Source organism: Lepisosteus platostomus, chromosome 7, assembly GCF_059453375.1.
Source record: "Lepisosteus platostomus isolate fLepPlt1 chromosome 7, fLepPlt1.hap1, whole genome shotgun sequence".
NCBI lineage: Eukaryota > Metazoa > Chordata > Actinopteri > Semionotiformes > Lepisosteidae > Lepisosteus > Lepisosteus platostomus.
Genome location: NC_142617.1, coordinates 56,897,685 through 56,919,375, shown reverse-complemented (window position 1 = coordinate 56,919,375; position 21,691 = coordinate 56,897,685). Strand labels below are relative to the sequence as shown.

Here is a 21,691-nt window from a genome sequence, read left to right as displayed (position 1 = left end):
TCACCCCCTCTACCTCCCCTGCCCCCCTTCCTCCTCTCCCCTCATCCTCATAACCTGATGGTGATAAATTTATTGGACACCTGTGTTGTGTAACAGAAGAGTAATTAACAGCACAGACGGGCAACTTCACACACACACCTTGTAGGGAGTGGGTGTCTGAGTATGTGGTCCCTTTCATTTTAATTAAAGCAACAAGAAAAAAAAAGTGCTTTTCAAGGGAACAAAGAAAGGTCGCAACTTACAAGAGGGTATAGCACACTCTTTGTGAGTGCTCCTGTTGAGATCCAGATTTAGTCTGATACTGTACATCATGACACCAGAATTAGTGTGACAGTATAGGTTACCTTTAATCAGCAACAACAAAATCAGGGAGGGAAAGTCAATGCCTAACAAGGTAACTGTTCAGCCATCCACATCATAAATGACTTGGCATGCAAGCCCTGTACTCTGCCAGAATTTACAGTACAGCACCTACAACAGATTCCTGATATACTTTATATTTTATCCTGGAGCAAATGGGGAAAAGATTTAGATTCTGTGAAATAATGTGGCCAAAAAAATGTAAAATTGATTTGAAGCATGCTGCTTAACATTTCATAGCTGCCTGTAAATGTACAGTACAGAATCCCAGCATTGTTTAAATATTTAAATGTCCATGTTAAAAGTCTACAACACTTGAGTAAGTAATCTTGGTTTATTGTGTTGTCTGGTCACGGCTATTTTCAAATAAACAGGTTTTATCGTTCACACTGCTTTATAAAATGACACTGCACAGCCACAATTATAATCATCTGTAATAAAGCAAATCAACTGTAGCTGACTGCAATAGCAGAAACTATTACCTTTGGGTACAGTATGAATTAAATCATGTCTTCTCTTAAGAGCTTTTTTGCTTTCCATTGTGCAACATTTTAGATTTTTATTTAGTTTCACCTTAAATATTTAGCTTATTCTGTAAGGAAAGTAAAAGGGTGAAGATATACATTTGGCAAAGAAAGGCATTAAAGACACATGGAATTAATATTTTCACTTCTCTCAAGCCAGAACACCCCTCCCATTCTTTGTATACAGGGTGATTGCATTTCCAATATCGTAATATCATAATAATCAGAGACCCACAAGGAACAAAAAGGTTGCAATAATGATATTTTATGCTTCTCTTTGTTTATTATCTGATTCATTAGCTCTGTGCTGACATCATTCCATCAGACCTGCAGTAAGCCAGCTGGAAAATCAATAAGAATAAGATTACCTAGTTAGTAGGAGGTTATGGGGCAGCGTGCGAGGTTCACAGAGCAACACATTTAACCGAATCTTTATGCCTTTACTCTTAGACACTTGGAGGGTGGAAGCCCTGGCTTGACAGTGTAAACACAGGATGGTACTATCTCACATAGTAGATTACATCAGTGACATTTTTGCAACACAGCACAGGCCTATTGGTTCAGAATGAAAGGGACCACATACTCAGACACACACTGTATGTATACTGGATATACTGTATTTCTTCAAGCTTACATTTCCAGAGCTTAGCTCTAGCTTTCTGTTTAGAGTAGTTTGATCTTTCCAATGTCTTGCTTAAAACATTCACATAGGCCATTACTGGCTGTATGTTGATGTGTCATTGTGGAAAATAAAAGGCTCAATTTTGCAATTATTTACTATAAGGATTGTACACACAGTTTTGCATAAGCATGCACAGTTACACCCCAAAGTCTGAGTTTAATCCTATGCAATTAATATATGTTTGGTAGGATCGTCATTGTTCATTACTCTAGATTATTTTAAGAAGATGTTGAAAGAAAATACACAAATTTCTCCTTAAGCATTAAACTAATGCAAACATATTGGTTTGATATTTCTTTATATTACATAGCTTCTTTTTTAGAATAACTGAAAGTAAGTGACAAATAATACAATGAATGTAAAATAAATAAAAAAAGAGAGTATCATTGGAAAGGATGCTTTTAGGAGGTTTTGAATTTCAGTTCTTATGTATGAAATGACAGACTAAAATACAACCCATGGTTTGAGATGTACATAATCCCTCTGTTTTTAAATAATAAAAACAAATCACTCGGCGATACAAAGGTAACCAAAAGACATGCCTTTCTCTACTGGCCACCAAGGTCAATGTTTAAATGCTTTTAAATGACAAAATCTGGTTTGATCCTCTCTAAGCTCATCATTCCCATGCAGTGGCTGGAGAAACATGCACTAAAATCCAGGTCACATCCAGCTAGACCTCATTAATTACAACTTGCGGAGGTAACTGGCCTTTACAATGGTGACCTGCTCTCCATCCTACCCTTGACTCACCCCTCAGAGCAAGGCTTTTCTCGCTCACTTTGTTTAACTTAGAAAAATGAGTGGTGATCTGGACAGACTGGTACCCACGTGCTGCCAGTTAGCAAGCATGACATGAAAGAATCTTCCCATGTGTGCAGTATGTGTAAGTGGTAGAGAAGAGTCCAAGAGTATAACTTTCGCAGTGCTGGGAGCGGTGCTCATATGAAGCATAATAAGAAATAAAATCTAATGGTTCTCATTAATGACCCATTTTTTGTATACCTGACCAAATGTAATATGTGAAATCAAGTACAACTCCATATTATATAATGCATCACTGGGGCTATCTACATACTGCAGGTTTTACTATATTTTGAGGTACAGTACTGTGAAATTTGGAAGATATGTGTTTTTAAGTTTTGTATTTGTTTAATGTGTGGTATATTTTGAATGTTTAAAATATTAAAAATGTTTTTCTTTTACTTATAACCACTGCTATTTAGCATTCAAAGACGAATGAGAGCCATCATACTCACTACATGACTATGATTTTAAGTATAATCATTTTGTATTCTTCATCCCTCTAGACAAGCAGTATCTGAGACATTAAAGGTATTGCTTAAGAATACAATTGGGCTCCAGTTCATTATTAATTAGGAGATGCAAAGAGTCTGTATTAAAATGAAGTGCAAATTTAAATAGATGGAGCAGGAAATTGGGGGCAATAACATTAATCAGACCAAGCAAAGAGCAGGGAGAGAATTTATTTACTAGCATCTTGTGAAAAATATTTAACATGTTAAGGGCCGAAAATTGTAATTGGTATAATCAGTCATTGCTAGAAAGGAGCGACTTAGGTCTGTCCTCTTCAAATTTTTACACCAAACAATAACTGCCATTGTATCATTTAAAATATCTAAATGCTAAAGTTTTTAGTTTTCAAATTATAAAAAGGAAGGAAACTGTGAAAGGACACATAAAAATCACAGCACTGTTCTTATTTTATAATCTGGTCTTGTCACATCTCAGAAACTAAGCAAGGCTAGGCCTGGACTGTACTGGGAAAAGAGAGCCCAGATGAAAAGGAGTTGCTATTATGGGTGATATTGGTGTACCAGTAGAAGGTGCATCTTCTTCTGGACCAGAATTTCCAAAACCAGTGCCCCCGTATGGTGAGCAGCCATGCTATGCTGTAGAAGATGCCATCATCTGGCTGAGACACTAAACTGATAAAATGTTTCTGACTAGGTTCCCTTGAACTGTTATTTCTTACTGTTGCCTAGTTTTCTGTGCAGTGGGGCTGCTGCAGCACCATGGCTGTCCCACATCAACCAGGTGGGTGCTTTGGGATTCGGCAGGATGAAAATGATATAAAAACAATAAAAAACAAGTTCCAAAGACCTGTTCTTTCCTGCCGTGATTTTTGCTTCCTTGCAATATATATTTGCCAGAAAATGAATTAGCTCATCAACTAGGGCATTTCTTGAGCATTCTTTATACCAACATAATCACTTCAGTTCGATTGTATGTAAATGATCTTGATCCTTAAGCTTTCAACGTATTTTTTAATTTCTTATATTGCAGCATTAACTGTGGATTTTCCTCTACAGAAGGATTGGCAACAGAGGCCACTTTTATATATTTTATGAATATATTTGTATCTGTGTTGAGATCTAGTCGGTATTCCCCATCAGATCTCGCTCAGCGTTTATGCAACATTTCACTTTGTTTTGATCCTTTATACTTGCCTGGTCATAATAACTCCTTACACTTGTGTAGCAAATTCCTGGACCAGGATGATGATGGCAGCCAGACTGCACCACTACACTCCCCACACAACAGTTCTGGTGGGGAGTAATGAAGCACATTCAGAGAAGGGGATTATTAAGAGACTACTTGGTAAAGGATTATTGGTAAAGCCCAGGGGGCTAGAACCCCAGAACACCCCTACTCTTGTCAAGAAACGTCCTGGGATTTCAAATTACCAGAGAGAGTCAAGAGCTCAGTTTTATGCCTCATTCAAAGGATAGTGCTTTTTTCTACAGTATCGTACCCCGTCACTATACTGGAACATTATGACCCACACAGACCGCAAGGTGAGCGCCCCCTGCTGGCCCCACTAACAGCTCTTCCAGCAGCAACCTTAGCTTTCCCAGGAAGTCTTCCATCCAGGATAGGCATACACCTGCTGAGCTGCAGTGGGTTGCCATTTCTGAGCTGCAGGGTGATATGCTGTAGCTGGTGGCACCTTTATACTTATCTGTTGACAAATACTCCTGGTCAAACACTGAAGTCAGTGAATATTGGACTCTTGGTGGTTTATTGAGCTTGAGTTTATTGAGTTTATTGAAAGCAGGTAAAATCCTGGTCCCACTGAATCTTTTTAAATCCAAACTTAAAACATATTAATTTGCTCTAGCTTATTATTGAACTGTATAATGTGTTGAGCTAATGGTTTCTGTAATTGTTTTTATTGTGAAGCGTACCTCAATGTTTTCCACAGAGGACCACACAAGTGCAGAGTGGACTGTTTTCATGTGCGATTTTGTTCCCGAGCCCAGATTTCAAAGAGGTGGACAGCTCTGCAGTTCTGTGTACCCAGAGAGGTTGCGAAAGGTTGCAGATGGTAAAATCCTCTAGTCCTTTTATTCGAAAACTGCAGACTTAATCCATTATCACATAAGCCCAGAGATACACATGCATGCACACACACATGCACACACACAAAGAGCTGATCGATTGGAAAGCAGGGGTTCTCTTCATTTCCCATCTCCTGGAGTGCCACTTGAAGTTTGTGTTAGGCATAACTGCATTAAGGGTCAGATTCTGGAGGGCTAATGGAGACCTCTTCATCACTCAATCCTGCTGCCAAGAGTCTTTTTTATTAAGTGTTTTGGTGGTTAGTAATGATTTTAGAGGGCTGAATGAAATTACCTCATGAAATGGTGGATTTCTTCCGTGTTTCTTTGCTCGTTTTGTCTGGATTATGGCCCACAGATTACATTTTTAGACCAATTAAATAGATTCTACCCCTTCTGCTCCTCTCTGATGTATTCGGTTAAATGATGCCGCCAGTATTATAATAATTTAAATGAATAATTTGAAATTATTATTGTTAGAAAAAAATGGACACAAATTAAATGTTTAAAAAGCAAACATTTACAGTAAGTCAGTTGGAAGTGTTTCCGTAAATCAAGATTATTGGGATTTTTTATGTTTAATCCTTTGTCACATACAGTAGATTGACAGTACACTTCTGTCTCGAATGAATACCTACAGCCATTTATTATGAGAGTCTTTCAGCTTTGTGAAAATTATTAATTGTGAATTGTGTGGATGCTTTTGATATAATAATTAAACTGGAATTGCTTTAACACTACTATTTCCACAATATATATAGTTCTATGTTTTGAAATTTAAAATAAAAGATATATTAATTAATTAATCAGAACTAAATACATTTTATGTATTTTAAATGAGTCCTACAAATATTACACAGTTCATGTTCCTTTTAGATCAACAAGACATGAAAAACACACGTGATATTGTGATATTTTACCTTTTATCGTAGGAATGTGAGCTGGAACGTTCATGAGAGACTGCTTCATGTTAAGCACACTAAGAACAAGACATTGAAGAGAAAAATAATAAAAGTGAAACTGATCAAACATAAAGTCAAACTGATCATTTTAGCAAAGCAACAAAGTCATGAGCAATTTCCCCTATTCCAGCTTGATCTCACTAGCATCACACAGGTAGAAAACTTAATTTCAGGAAACTACATTGAAGGGTTTATCTCAGAGGCTTCTCTGTTTTTTCATACTTTTATTACAGCTGCTGAATTTCCATTAACAGCTGAACTGAAACAATAACCGCAGTTAGGAAGCAAATTCAATTTTTGCTGTGGGGTGTTGCAGAAGCAGGAATAAGTACGGGGGAGGCCGGGGGAGGGCAATGATGGTGGACTTACCTTTTTGTGGTTAATTGGCCATATTGTCTCAGAAGTTAATTGGTTCTTTAAGTCCAGGTAGTTACTAAAATGTTTAGCTGCATTAGAACCTCGGCACTTGCCATTAATGGTGCGTGAAATGAAATGTTTGATACTGCAAATAAAATCAGTGATATTCAAGGATGTTATGGTAGGTAATGCGCTGAAACTGCCATTTAATGGGTCCTGCAAGATTAGGGTAGTGTCAGCCGTAACCGCCTGGGCCCTCTCTTGACATTGTTAGTTGCCTCTTCATTTACTTAACGACTGTCTGCACTGATTACATAGGCATAAAAAAGCTTAAAAACAACAGAGACACGCTCTATTAGTGGTCCAATTAGAACCATTTGCATATTCCACTCAATTGTGCCTGAGTGCATGTGTGATTCTGAGGCAGGGGATCTCAGGAAAAGGTACTACAACACCTTCTCTTCCAGAAAATGTACTTCCAGTCACAGGTATGGGAATCTTCTTTCTCCGTAATTTGCAGATTTGCAAAGTACTGTATGAGATCGGCTTCCTCACCCACCCCATGCCTTAAAGCTCATATGTACAATTAGAGTAAATAAGTAAAAATAAAAAGAGCAATAAAATGCAGTATATAAAAATTAAAGCGCATTTCCTTAATTACAATAAATTGTGTTTTTCTCCTGACTAAAGCAAAGACTTAATTACATTTAAAAATAAACAAATGATAATTGTCTTTATGACACCAATAAACTTGGTCACGCTGCCTGTTGAGTCTCACTGTTGGAGCAGACCGAGGAGGTCCAATCACTTCTTGGGAACTTTACTAGCTTTTTAAGGATGGTTTTATATGGATGAGGAAGATCAAAGACACCCTCTATCTTTATCACGTTGCTCTCCAATCCTCACATCTAGTTGTAGGGGTACAAGGTTGAAACTGTTGATCCGAGTTCAACTGCTATAATAAGGCTTCCTCAGAGTCGGCAGCTGGGAACTAATACACCACCAGTTTCTGAAAATCTGTCAACAAAAATAGGCAAATGCTAGAAATGAAATATATTCTATTCGAAACACTTTTATTTACTTTTTGTACATGCACTCAAAATATTACACATCCATAGTATTTTGCCTCTCCATGTTGCATACACTCTCTTGATACTGCATTTAGAATGTGTTATATGCAAATGCTATATATATTCTGGATCATGAAGCTTAAAATATCAACTCTACCACATTGCTTTTTCCATTGAATGTTCTTTAGATTATACACATGCAGTGGAAGTGTGCGGCAGCTCCCTCTTTATCCACCCTTGTGATTCAAAACCTTAATTTCCACTTCAAGTGGCCGCCAAGCTGCACATTAGAAGCGATAAAGATTGCCTCTTGCAGCTCTGAAACCTGCACATCTGCCTCTGACTGCAGGGCCTTTGAAATGAAATTCAAGTCAGTAACAAGAGACCCAGTCACTCCCAGGTTATAACGCCATCCAAAACCTGGTTTTAATGCAACCTTTTCAATCCATCAGGCGATCTATGAAACCTATATTAAATTAAAATTGCCTGTGCCTTTTTTTTTCTGGGAGGTGATAACCCCTAATAAGCCAATTATTGCATTTTTTCAGTTAAAATCATTATTCACTACAATTGCCTTAAGAAGGTATATACAGTAGTAGTTACTGTATGTCGTTTGTCAAAGAAGAAACGATTGGGATGAAAGTTAAAGCTGTTAACTGCTGTTACCTGTTTAGTCACAAACTAAAAGCTTTCCAATGAAGAAAGAATTACAAAAGCAAATGGCGACTCTCCATTGCAAACAGCTCAGAATACCAGCAAATGAGACCGATAAAAAGGCGTAACAGTGCAGGTTTTGAAGATCCATTAAGGCAACATTCTTAAGTTCAACAACTGCATCTTAAGACAGTTTTCTCTTTTGTCTAGCTAGCTGCCCATTGTGGTGAAATTGTACTTTCCCATATGAGTCATTGCCTGTTTCTTTTGTGTGTGGAACCTTCTTTCATATGATTTGTTGACAGACTGACTTTGATAAATGACGTCTGAGCATGGAAGTTGCGGGGAGTGTGTGTGAGAGAGTGAGCTGACCGACAGCTTTTAATGAGGATGGTGGTGGGACAGCATGAGGTGCTGATCAAATGGAGGCTTAACTTTACCTTTACCAAGGTTACTTTCCCGTATCTGTTAAAAACAGTGATCGTCGATGATTACAGTAGATTCGACTGATCATTTTTTAACCTAATCGATTTAGTTGTTTTGACTTCAATTCGATTGACTCATCATTGGGCTGGACAAAATTTCTCCACAGATCCCTTTCATTCTATTGTTATATTTTGTATAAATGTGCCAACCAATGACCAATGACAATAGCAATGATAATACAAAAATTTAATCAAGGATTATGTCTTGAAATATATTAACAATTTATTTTGAGCTTCTATATCTATTGCATTTCTGTTATATCTATATCCGTGTGCAATATGTTATATATACTCATATTAAATATAATATTAGACGTGTTTTTACTCTCTATGCTTTTTTACAGTATATGGATATAAATAGATGCACTAATACAAAAAATAAAAGCACAATATTCAGGAATTTTCTTTGGAAAAAATAAAAAAGGTTGTAGGTCAAATAACATGCTAAAATATGTTACTGTTTCATTCTGCTTTTCACAACAATTTAGGGTCTGGTGCATGGAGCACAGAGATTGAACCATGCCTTCAGACCATAATCTAATTATATCACACACGGGCACTCAATCAAATTCTTCTGTTCTGTGGCTACACAAAGCAGCAACATTAATGTAATTTGAGGAGAGCCAGGCTCTGACTTGAGCAGCATGTATTAACAATATCTAATGGGGGCTCCCGTAGGTAAATGAATATGCTAACAAGCAAAGAGGTCGCAGCTAAATCTAATATCTTTAAGCTGTTTAATTCCAAACAGTCCTTAATAAATCAATTGACCGGGAGAGCTGATGCATCTATCAATTATTAAGGAGGCAGAATAAATATTTCAGACGATTTGATAGGGAAGGCTGGTGTAGGTCGTATAAGAAGCTTTGCATTTCATAACTGTCTTCCCTGAAAGTTTTATACCCTGATAAACACTAGCAGATTAGTATGTTTATTTTTAACACTTGTTGGAGCACAGACCGAAAGGTCATTTTATCAGGAAATGAGAATCAAAGACCTCCCAAACATTTACAAATAGAATTTTAATCCTTTATTTGGCTTGTTGGTGTTACACATTCTCTAGCTTGTCAAGATGAGAAAATGGGAGCCTGATCTATACTATGAATACCTTACAGCACTGATCCCACTGATTTAGAAAAGTTCAGCTTGTTTCAATATTGGATATGTTATACAGTATACTGTATATGGATCTTTTTACCTTTTAGAAATCAAAGCACTGCCACACACACATTTGTTAAATTTTTGATCACTTTATGGATGAGGGCATTCAAGAAATCATTTTTTGAATTTCATTTTTTTAAAAAAACTTGTTTGACCAAGATTACAAATGAATGAATATTTATGATCCAATTTCTCTGAGCTGAACTATGTTCAACATAATCACACAAAAATGGGCATATACAGAAACTTAATTAGATGATGCATGGTTCATTTACTTCATTTAATATCAGATTTTCATTCTCATTTTGTACTGCACTATATACAGGATACCACCTTTACAATTGTATTGAATGATTGAATGAGAAATTCAAGGAAAAAAAAAACATTACAGCCCCTGGTAAAAATTAATACAAAATTATATATTTTACATGCTACAATATACGTTTATGCAATAAAAATATAAATAATAATGCTTAGAGTGATCATAAGGCTAAATCAAAACACAGACATTCTTCATGGTTTCATGTACTGTACGTAGATGTTTCAAAAGAGAAATATTGCACAAAAGTTAGAAGCGTGAATATAAATCAAATGTTGCAGTAGAGAGAATGGCTGCAATGCAGAGATCAACTGCAGATTTTCCACTGCAAACATATGGTATGTATATGAGAGCACACATACTGTATATACAGTAATAGTGTGCTTGTGCATGTGAATATTATTGGTATGCTTTCTTAAATGGTTTCAAATGGCATATTATAAAGGATGCTATTACATGCCTCACAGGGGAGACCCTGTTGGATTGGCTGCATTGCTCTAATAGCCTCTACTTATGCTGCAAACACGGAGTCTAAAACCAATTAAAATAAAGCACTATTAACACCTAAACAATGACATAGTGGCCAAGGCTATACCTCACTAATGCTACAATGGATCATACTGACGACATCTGCTCCCTATAGGCTTGTCCTATCTGATGGTCTGATGAAGAGGTTAGAATAATAGAACATGTCAGCTGGTTTGAAACATGCAACGCTTTGAAATTGCATGTCAGAAGAAGCCCTGCACATGAACGCTTTATTTTCGGGAAGAAAAAAGGACCCATCAATTGACTATAAGACTGTACACTTCAACAATAAGTGATGCTGCCAATTCTTACCAATATCATCCATGGTTTCTGTTCTATACCTGCCCATGAACCAGGCTGGAATTAGCAACACCTGCATCCCAGGGCTCAACCCGCACTCCAAGTCCATATCACCAAAATCGTAAAGTTTAGAATTGGCTCAGCCTTTCAGCTACGACCCCTGAAGCAAGACTTGGAGGGGCGAAAGCCATGCAGGCTTTCCTCTGACACGAGAACATCTGAGCACCATCTGCCATTTTTCTTGTTCCAAGCTCCGTTGCAGAGTGAGCTTAGATCAGAGGGAGGATGCAGCTCTAGATGACAACACTGCACACTTGCAGGTGCTCAGCACATTGCATATGTCGCTGTTGCACTTAGCTAATGACACCTAATGATGCCGCCTCAGCTCCACTCAGCACTGTCAGCCCTGCCAGGCGTCAGCTTCTGCTTGGTGAATTGCATTCCATTCAGAATTGGCTACAAATACAGATCTTGCCTTCAGCCTCCAGGTTGTGCTAGACAAGAACTTTTCCTGTTAAAAACAGGCAAAACAGTTTTATTCTTTTCCGTTTTAAAACTGCTGGGCTGCTATTGCCAGACTCTGTGCTTGTCACAATTCTTAACCTTAATTCTTAACCTGATACTCAACTTCCGATTGAAAGCATACCAAAGAAAGCCTACAAATGATAATTAAAAAGTCACTTGCTCATTATTCACTGTTCAGTAATGTGATTTGTGGTGTGTTTTTAATGTAGATGTTTTCTTTTATATTGAGTTAAAATAAGTGAACAAATTAAAGAACGGATTGAATGTTAATCTGAACCATGCCTATGATTATAAGGGTAAAAAAATGATCTTTCAAGCCATTTTGGTGTTGATTTTGAAGTTGGTTTGTTGTGCTTAGCTGTGGCAGTGGTAGGGAGCTGTAGTATAGTGCTGAGGGCTATAACTGTGATAAGAGAAATATTTCCACAGCTGGTTTGCATTCAAATTTTCATGCGGCCTTAAACATACCAATTCTTGACATATTTTCATGTACTGTAAGAAACTCCTTATAAAAACAATAACACAGAGCAAAACAAACAAAACATTTCACCCAGAACGTGAAAAGCTAACCTGAATGGTTATTTTTGGATGAAAGAAAATGCAGCTAAAATGTTCAAAAATGCCAGCTCTCAGAGGTTTGAGATAATGTTCATTATGGGACTCCATCAGTATTAGAAAATGTTTCTCAATCGTTTCAATTGTGCCCAGATACTCTTCAAATGTACCCAGTCTCATTGCTGTGTCACAGGTTAGCTTCTGCAGTAAATTGTACAGCTTATGTTAGCATTCAATATATTCAAAGCAAAATAGCAATGTTTAACAGACTTTAGATGTTTTAATACAACAGCGTGGTTAACTCAGCAGCTATTGCAGGACTACATTTTACATTTTATGGAAAATATTGTATTTCTGTGTTTTCCTTCTGATTCCAGTTGATATTTATGACTTTTTACCCAAACTGCTGAGGGAGGAAGGAGGAGCTGAGAGACCTAACTGAGATGGTCCTGAGATGGATATACAGTATACTGCAGATTTTTTAACTTAGGACACCACACAATCAAATGAAGTGAGAATGACATGACTTGAGAATAAACGCTGCACAACTGCACAACGGAACCCATGGCTTCAAGTTCCAATCAATCATTTGAATGAAATAATCCATACATGACAAGAACGTTCTTATACTTCAATTATAATATTCAACAGCTGCAGTAAACCATCATGTACTTCCTGTTATGTCACTTCCTTATATCCTTTCAGGATAGTTGAAGACTGGTTGAACTTTACTCCCCAGGGTGGAGATGCCATCTTTGCTTTGCATGAGTAGATTCAAGGTTCCTTGAGCACTAATCCTCGGTGAAGCAATGCAAACATCTTGTGCATTGATGGGAAAAATGCATGAGCCTCTGGTCCTGATTCACTCTTCCATCTTCTCCGGATTGAGGCGTGAAACTAATTGGTTTTACATGGTTGTCCCTTTTGCTCATCATTAATCTGTGTACACGCAGGCCTTGCCTTATTAACCCTCTCTCTAGTCCCACAAGGCACTGCTAGAAAGGTCGCTTAATAAATACTGTTGATTTCAGAGTGTGGAAAAACAATATTTCCTCTCAATACCCATTCTTCTGTTAATGGTTCTTTTCCAGCTCTCAAGGGCTTTCACATGAACAAAAATGCCAGCCTTGACACTGCTTTCACTCTTTCTTGGACTCAAGAAAGTGAGAGAAGGCCATTTGGCTCCTGTACCACTTTTGGGTGCTCTAAGTTGCTGGTTTAATTGAACCAGAAAGTCATTATGGACCCAAAATAGACTTTCTGATGCATTTCTAATCTTCAACCTTTCCATACAGGTTTTTTTCTTCCGTTCAAACGTGATTTGGTGATTTCTGCAATTTGGAATGGTTTCAGGAATTTGCTGCAGTGGATCTGCAAGAGAAACGGGTGCTGAGTTGAAAGTGCAGCTTGCCTGAATACGAATGGAGCACCATCCAGATTCATCATAATCAATGGTATTCGAAATCGGTTGCTTTCTTTAACAGAATCTTGTCACACTCAAGGTTTCACATCTGTAGTGAACAGAGAAGTTTCTGTCTGAAAGGGCAGGCCCAGTACAAACAAGTCCTAGATCCCCATGCCAAAAATGTGATTGACAATTTCCTGGTTAACATTTCAGTTTAAGTACTGAGTTGCCCATCAGATCTGTAGGCCCAGAGGGAGAAAAACTGGCAACTGCTCCCATTAAAAATACATGGATGCAGACTAAGAGCGTCTGTGGGGCAACACAGGATTTCTTGGAATCACATCCAGCAGAATATATTAATGCCATTTTACTTTAAATGCAGGAGATAAAATAGTGCATTATTCTCAGAGCCATGATAGGACCGTCTGTGGACATTGCCATTAAAACCTTTAATTTTGTTGAAACAAAGCACAGATGACTCATTTTGCTCACACCTGTCTTTTTCACACCTTCCAACACGGACTCTTAGATTTGAGGAACAGGGCGAAAGGATAGTCAAAATTGCCACGGAAGACAAAGGAATAAATACACTGAGAGCAGTTCCGTCTCTAACCTGTGCAGATCTGCAAAGTTTCTCCCACTGAGCAGTAACCTGGCAAAGCCTCTGTACCTGTGTCTCTGGGCCCATTGTAAATCTCCTGCAATCTGGCCCCAGCTATTGTCTGGCCCTTACTGGTTATTACTCTATGGCATTTTCAGATTAAAGGTACTGCAAGGGCTCACATTAATTTGCTTTATGTTTGACTAGGAAGGCCTCCCCTACCTATTAGAGCTCGCTTTCAGCTCTTTTCATTTTACTGCACTTGTCAGTCACTTAAGATTGAGATGCCCCTGGACTACGCTGAATAAACAGATCATATATAATGTATGCTGAGGGTATATGGGGGTAATGGAGTTTTAGTAAGAAATGAAGAACATGTTCTCCTTTTTTCCCCCAAATGATGATCCCTGGTTAAATCCTTACAGTAGTCGATTTATATAATTATTTATTCCAATTTGTTTCAAGATAACACGTAGGACCCATGTCTGACCTTAAATATCGTGATTTTAAAAGACAGTATCTAAAAGGTACTGTACAGTAGGTCTCATTTAGAGATGTCTCTCACAGCTCATTGGTAATATAGATCGATATGGAGAATTAACCCCCGAGACAAGAGACGACAAAAATGCTCAGCTATTACATGGACCATTGCACTGATCAAATTGTTGTATTTTGAAAAAACATCCTATAATACATCCTTGAAAATAGAAGCATTTTTTATCTAACTTGATAAGTTGGCCATAGATGTGTTTGGCACATTTCTGAACGTTTTTACCACAGTTTGCTGTAGTTTGAGTGCGCTTTCGCTGGGGTGTACTTCCCTGAACCATGTGTCTTAAATGATATCTCATAAAAATGGTTCTATGAAAGGTAGAATATAGTCCTATGTTAAAACCCTAGTGAAATACCTGCAAAGCTATCCCAGAACCATAATAAACTTTCTAACGTCTACTATGTACAGTACATGGGTATTCTGTATAATACCAATATCCATCCATCCATTTTCTAACAGCTTTATCCAATACAGAATGGCATGGGAGCTGGAGCTAATCCCAGCAAGCAACAGGCATGAGGCAGGGTACACCCTGGACAGGACATAGACACACACACACACCAAAGCCATTTGTACCCAAAGACAGTTGAGCTCTCAGTATGTGGACGGTGGGAGGAAACTGGTGTTAGTACCAAATGTAAGAAAAATAAGCCTTAACTTCTGTATTGGTTTAAACAGGTAATATAGTATATTCAGTATATTTCTGATTATGTATAGTACAATTTTTTGTTTGATTTTGAATCTAAATCTCTCCGATTGATGAATGGTGACAGTCTGTTAAAGTGACCTGATTAGGACTGTTAACTAGTTGACCTCCTTCATTTTTAACCACAAGTGTGAATATTTCATCCCTTTTTCCATGTTAAAAATATATCACTATCTCTGTTTGACTTAGGCTAATTAAAAGTTTAATTTTTTAACACTTTCATAGCGGGAATCAAACGGGCAGATGATATTACATTCCAGAACATAAAACCTGTAGCCTGGGTCTGAGGTGAGCGTGTAGGTAGTGAAACAGATCTCAACTCTTAAAAGCCTCATGTATATTTATACCACAGGTGTGGATCGCGAGCCTAAGGGTTACATCCTTTTGGAACTGGTCCAGCTGTGACTGTTTGCGCCCTTTAAAATGCCAATTGAATCCACATGTCAACACAACAACTTGTTTTGGACTCCATCCATGGTTCTAGATGCACTATATCAACCACCCACCCACATACTATAGAGTATCAAGTTCTGAAGTCATGTGTTCAATATAAGATCTTGTTACTGACTTTTAAGGCTTTAAATAATCTGGCACCATCATACATCTCTGAGCTTCTCCATGTCTCCACTCCCTCTCGTAGGCCCTGTTCAGCTGAAGCTGGTCCTCTGTCCTCTGTACCTGCGATAAAGTTTCAGACTTTTGGTGACTGTGCTTTTTCTGTCACTGCTTTATTATTACAGAATTCCCTTCCTCCTACTCTTTGAGAGACAAATTATTTTACTCTTTTCAGCTCTAAACTTAAAACTCAGCTTTTTATTGGGGCATATGTTCGACTGCCTTACATTTTTATCCTGTATTTTCTTGTTCCATTTTATTTACTTTTATTGTTCTGTATTTCATTTTTTCTTTAGTTTCTTTATCACTATATACGGCATCCTTAGGCCTGGAAAGGTGTTTATTATTATCATTATTATTATTAATAATATTATTTTGTCTTCAATTTTCTGTAAAAGAAAGTGAAAGATATACTTATGTGTGCTGCTTTTTTACAGGACAGGGATTTGCTTTTGTGGCTGAAGCTAAACAGAGTTTGCATATCTTACAACAAAGCTCAAAAACACAATATACAGGACATTTGAAAACCTTTGTGAAGTTTCTGTTGAGTACATGAGTCAAGATAAGGCACTATTACTTTAAAATCACCACACAGAAGAGAAAGCTGAATACTATTTTATAAATGTATGTCTATTATGCAAGAATACAGAACCATCTAGACCAGCTTTGTCAAATCTATAACATCAATGTCAGCATCCATGAACTGCTAGTTTTCCCTTATTAGTGCTCAACAGAACTTATTTAGAACTTGGTAATACTTTCACTAGTTACAGACATGTGTATCTTACAAGAAAGACGTTTAAGGTTATGGTGCTTTTCAAGAGCAAGCAGAAGTAGAAGCCTTTTACCTCCTGTCATTTCCAGCATTGTGAAATGACAGGAGGTAATTTACTACATTCACATAATTCCTGATAGCATAAACCCAAAGGACATATAGTAATAGTAACATATAGCCTGTATGTGTTTGGGTTTTTCAAGTAACTTTTAAAATTTGGAGATTTACAGTATTTCAATCTAATGAAAGTCCCCAAATACAGATTAACTATAGAAATAAAATGAATATTTGCAACTTTTACTCTTACCTTATGTTTTGTGGCAGCAGAATCATGAAGCATTCATAGATTTTTTTCTTAAAGGATTTTATAGCATAATAAACGGGCAAGCGAGGATGTGGGTCTGTGCTTTGCGATAAATATTTAGTTGGTGATAACAGTCCCAGATAATCAAGATGTCATCAGAGGTTATCTGTTGGGCTGTCAGAATTTGGATATTTTTTTATCTTGCTTTATCTTTTATCATCAAGGACCTGGCTAGTGGCTACCCATTGAAATTACAACACAAGGATGATTGTAGCTCATACAAGAAGCTAAGCTTTAGTTACCAAAATCAATATAACTTGACATGACCTTTTGTACTAGTAAGAGACATATTGGTTAGTTTTTTTGGGGGGCTTCTAAAGAACTCTTCCTTTTATATAAATGTTAGTCATTTTCAAAAGCAACCTAATGCATTCATTGAATGCAGTTAACCAAGAGATATGTTATAGAATTTGTATTATACAAATGTCAACGGGACTGGGGTTTATGGCCTTGAAATATCAATATTTCATAGAAGCATTACTGTTACCTCTTTGTCATTCCAGCAAATTTCAAAACAGGATTGAAAAAGGGGAGAATACATCTGCAAGTCAAGTTAAATGCAGAATTCCCCTGTCAAAAACTTGTATTTTGTTGAAATAAAAACATCTCAGATCTCAAGCCGATATGCATGTCTGAAAAAAAACAGGTTACCTCCACATATAAAAATCTGTGTCATCACCCACTCTCCAGTTCTACAATAAAGCGTTAATTAATTAAACACTCTAGTTGAATTAAGTGAATTTTATCCAATGAGTTTGCACACAATGTTTCAGATTTATTTCTCTCTATCCCTCTTCACCAATTAGGCCTGTGAAGGTGCGACCCCTTTTGAAAGAGGCTTTTAGATTAATCATATTATCTGTGGCTTCTGAAACGCAAAGCCTTCTTGACCTCCCTTCCATAAGAATCCATTATCTTAAACTATCACAGTAATCCTGGCTTTAGGAAGGGAGAGAGGGAAGAAAGAATCAAGCCTAATAGATAGCAAATAAGATTAATCTATGATCTAAGTGCCGATTACACTTGGACCTGCCCTTGAACACTCAGGTGTAACCTTGAAATTCACATCCACTCACATCCGGCAATTGGATTGAAAGTCCCACAAGGACCCATGGGGCAGATGGCCAAATTCTGCCCAGATCTCACCCAGGGGGAAAAAAGGGCCAAGGAGCTTAACCCTTGTATAACCGAGAGGTGTTAAAGATCAGCCAGTGAAATAGGAACCTACACAAGACTTGAAGTGTGGGTTTGAAAAAGACAATGGCATGTATAGATTCCATTTGGGACTATTTTGAAATAGAAACTTGTCGGATTGGGGTTTAAATCGGATATGATGACACATTGAACAAAAAAAAACTGTAAGAATAAAACAGAACAAAATCATCTCTTTTACTTTATGGATGGAATACCTGTCACAAAAAAATAATTCTGCCAAATAATAAAAGCCATGATTTAAATAATAATTGCAAGTCCAGCATGTACTGAATGCAGTATTCCCAGCCTTTTGACAGCAAACACTATAGAGTACTGTATGTCTTCGTTGACATTCACTGTCCAATATTATCCACGAATCAGATCAACAGAATTTCACCTTCCTGTGCTCCTTCTCACAAGTCAAGCGTCTCTGTGTCCAGAACGAATTCTACGTAACGATTGCTAGAGTTTACAAGGACAAGCTCAGAGTAAAAGTGCAAATCTGAGAAGCAACACAAAAGCCTGAGCACTAAAGGGACACAGTGAAACCACCTTTACACTCTTAGCATATGGGAATCAATTCTTAGGTAGTTACCGTCACTTCTGTTTCAGATTATCCAAACTGTGAGACTGCAGGGAGCTCTAGACACTCTGCCATGGGTCGATGCTCAATTCCTGTTGGACTCCAGTGCTGAGTGTTTGATTAATCTACGAAGGCAGGGAAAGAAGGGTTAAGGTTCTCACACAGAGGCAGACAGTTTCATGCCATTAGGCTGGCTAGAGTAATGAAATTTCATTTAATTTGTCAGGAAGAAAGTGCTAATGTTAAAAAGCTTTTTAATAAAAAAAGAAAAGTCAGAGAGATTTGAAGGAAAGCTTTAAGTAATTACTCAGAGTATCTCGGGCCCCCTGCAAGAATATTTACATTACTGTCGTAAAGGTCTTAAGAGTAATTAAATTAGTGTCGTAGTTAAGTTCTTCATTTCAGAAGAGTTTTTATATTAACCGTGTTCTCTTTAAAGAGAGAGGGCAAATGGAACAGACAGAGGGTTCAGTTCCATGTGATAAATATAGCCTGCCGGTACTGCCCCCACCTGCTTTGTAACGGAGGGCAGACTCTTTATTGCTGATTTCTGGTACAACGAGCCCGGGTGCCATTCACCCTGTGCATCTGTGACATGATAAACATTTAATTATTTAAACAGAGTGTAAGAATGAATGCATGCACATTGGAGAAGGTCCCTGATGAATCAGTAACATATGTTATACAGTTTATTCATACAGATTATTTTAAAGGTTTTGCAGTAATGTCTATGGCCTAGCCTGCATTTGAAAGCACTGGCCCAGCTCCTTCCTGTGTTTGAGCTTTTGTTTCTTAGGTATACCTCAAGCAATAATGACTGTTAAAATATATTATATGCATCAGATTATTTCAATTTGAAAATAAACGTCCATAAAACCCTGCGTTGCTAGACTTTGACTGTATCACAGTTTCAAGAAAAACAAGTTATAAAAAGGTTCCAAATTCAATTTTTTCCCCACATTTCGCATCGGTCCTTCAATGAAGGTTTGACAACTGGATAGAAACACTGCCATGTGTTGAATGGTAAAGCTCTCTGTCAGGAATAGCTGGGATCCGGTATAAGTATTTCCAGGAGATAATACTTCATAATGTACAGTCCTCTGCTGTCACCACACCCCACTTCACTGTCCACACTAAACCCTATTGTTAATTTAAAGTACTTGACAGGAGGGGACACAAAAATGTCATTAGGCCCTTTTAAAAAAAAATTGTTGCCAACGTATTTAAATTAATACTAAATGTACAGTAACAAAGCAACAATCAACACCTTTTTTCTCTGCAAAACAGCATTGCATGCTATCAGTACAGTCCACAGATTAAAAACTAATCCAAATCAGAATTGCCACTTAAAACTGTACATTAGACACCACGGAAATCATTAGCTTTTATAAATATTCCAAAGGGCTTAATTGTGTTGAACTGCCTCCAATGACCAACTGATCACAGGGTGAGACACAGTTCTCTTGAAATACACTCAATTCAGGAAGATAAATTGACTTTTTAAGTATTTTCATCATTCACATTTAATGAATATCTTGAGATAAAAAAAAAAAACATATTACGACCAGGCATAAGTAGCTGTGTAGATAATAATAAAACACCGACCTTTGTAACTTAATGATCTTCAAGAAATGTCACTCAAACCTTTAGCCTTTATTTTAATTACAAAGATCACGGACAAAGAAAAGGGCAGTTTTGTAGATTAAAAAGTTTATTTAATCTATATTAAACATTGAAAAGACTATTTCATCAGAAACTAATCTCTTCAGTCAGAGAAATTACAAGAATTACAACAGTATCCTGTCATGATATTTCAACGCATTCTGAAATGAAGAAACTGTATATTGCCCACAGGAGCCTTTTTTTAAAGATTCGCTTGCATTTTCAAGTGAAGGGCTATTTTGTTGAGTTAAAAAAGGTCTTTAGAACAAAATAACAATAAATCCAGATGTGGGTACATAAAATCTGACATCTCTATCAAGGAATATCAGCATCCTTTCTCACTCGATACAGGCGTTTTTAAGATGAATGGGGGAAAAGGCCTGGAAATGTATCTGACCGCTGGCTTAGTCTAATGAATAACCTCCACTTTAGGTCCTGCAATGTAAGCAGAAAGCCCACCTCGCAGGCGCTAGGGCTTGTCATGAATCTGCCGAGACAGCCGACATAATATCTGGGCGACAACACTTGTATGACTTCCATTTTCTTTGCTTTCTATTGATTTTCACTTAATAACTGGGGAAATACTAAACGTCGGTGCTGAGTACCTAATAAATCCTGTCTGAGCTTTTTTTATTGAGGAGAATTTAATAAAAGCAGCAGGCCCAGGCAAAAGGATTTGTCTCTGGCTTGAGAGGACAAAAAAAGGGAAAAAAAACAAGAGGAACTAAAAGCCCTATCTTTATTAACACAGATTATATCTTAAAGGATCTTAAGTGGGGTACAATCTTAGGAAGGCTGTACTGTGTCTTTATAGGAAGTATTTGATGCTATCTCTGTGGTATGAGGGCGGTGTTCATTGTGATCTACTGATCTATCTCTATCTCTATGGCCCTTTTAAATAATTGTACCTGTTTAAACACATAAAATGCTCATTGCAATAATCTCCATTTATCAGCCCATTCAACCTCCTAAAGTATGTGAAAGTGCTGTTAATGTTCTGGATTGAGTTTATTTCCTACTCTGACCCATAAAACTATTAAGGTCTAATCTGCATGATAGCAAAGGCTAGCATATGTACCATATGTGAGTTACTGAACCATTTACCATTGTAACACACTGTCTTCTAAAAAACAACAGTTGAGTAAAAATACCTGATGTTTCACCTGAAAGATTTGCTGTTTGTGTTCACACTGACTTGTGAACGGTAAAAATGTACTATGTTTGTCACAGAATTCATGGTTGTGTGTTTCCAGAAAATAATCCTTTATGTGTGTATTGTATAAAACCGTGTATTGTCATTATTCATAATTATTCATTAATATTTGCCTTAATAATTGTTACAAAATAATTATTCATAACAAATTAAGGTTATGGTGCTTTCTATTTTTT

General features: G+C 37.2%; 1 long non-coding RNA gene across 1 annotated transcript in view; it reads right to left on the bottom strand.

Moving 5' to 3' along the window:
- Window positions 1-18,761, bottom strand: part of LOC148659293 (uncharacterized) — a 47,458-nt gene extending 28,697 nt beyond the window's left edge. Inside the window, exon 1 of the long non-coding RNA XR_015940400.1 lies at window positions 18,653-18,761. This is a non-coding gene — a long non-coding RNA (uncharacterized LOC148659293). The remainder of the gene's footprint in view (window positions 1-18,652) is intronic.
- Window positions 18,762-21,691: the final 2,930 nt, after the last annotated feature.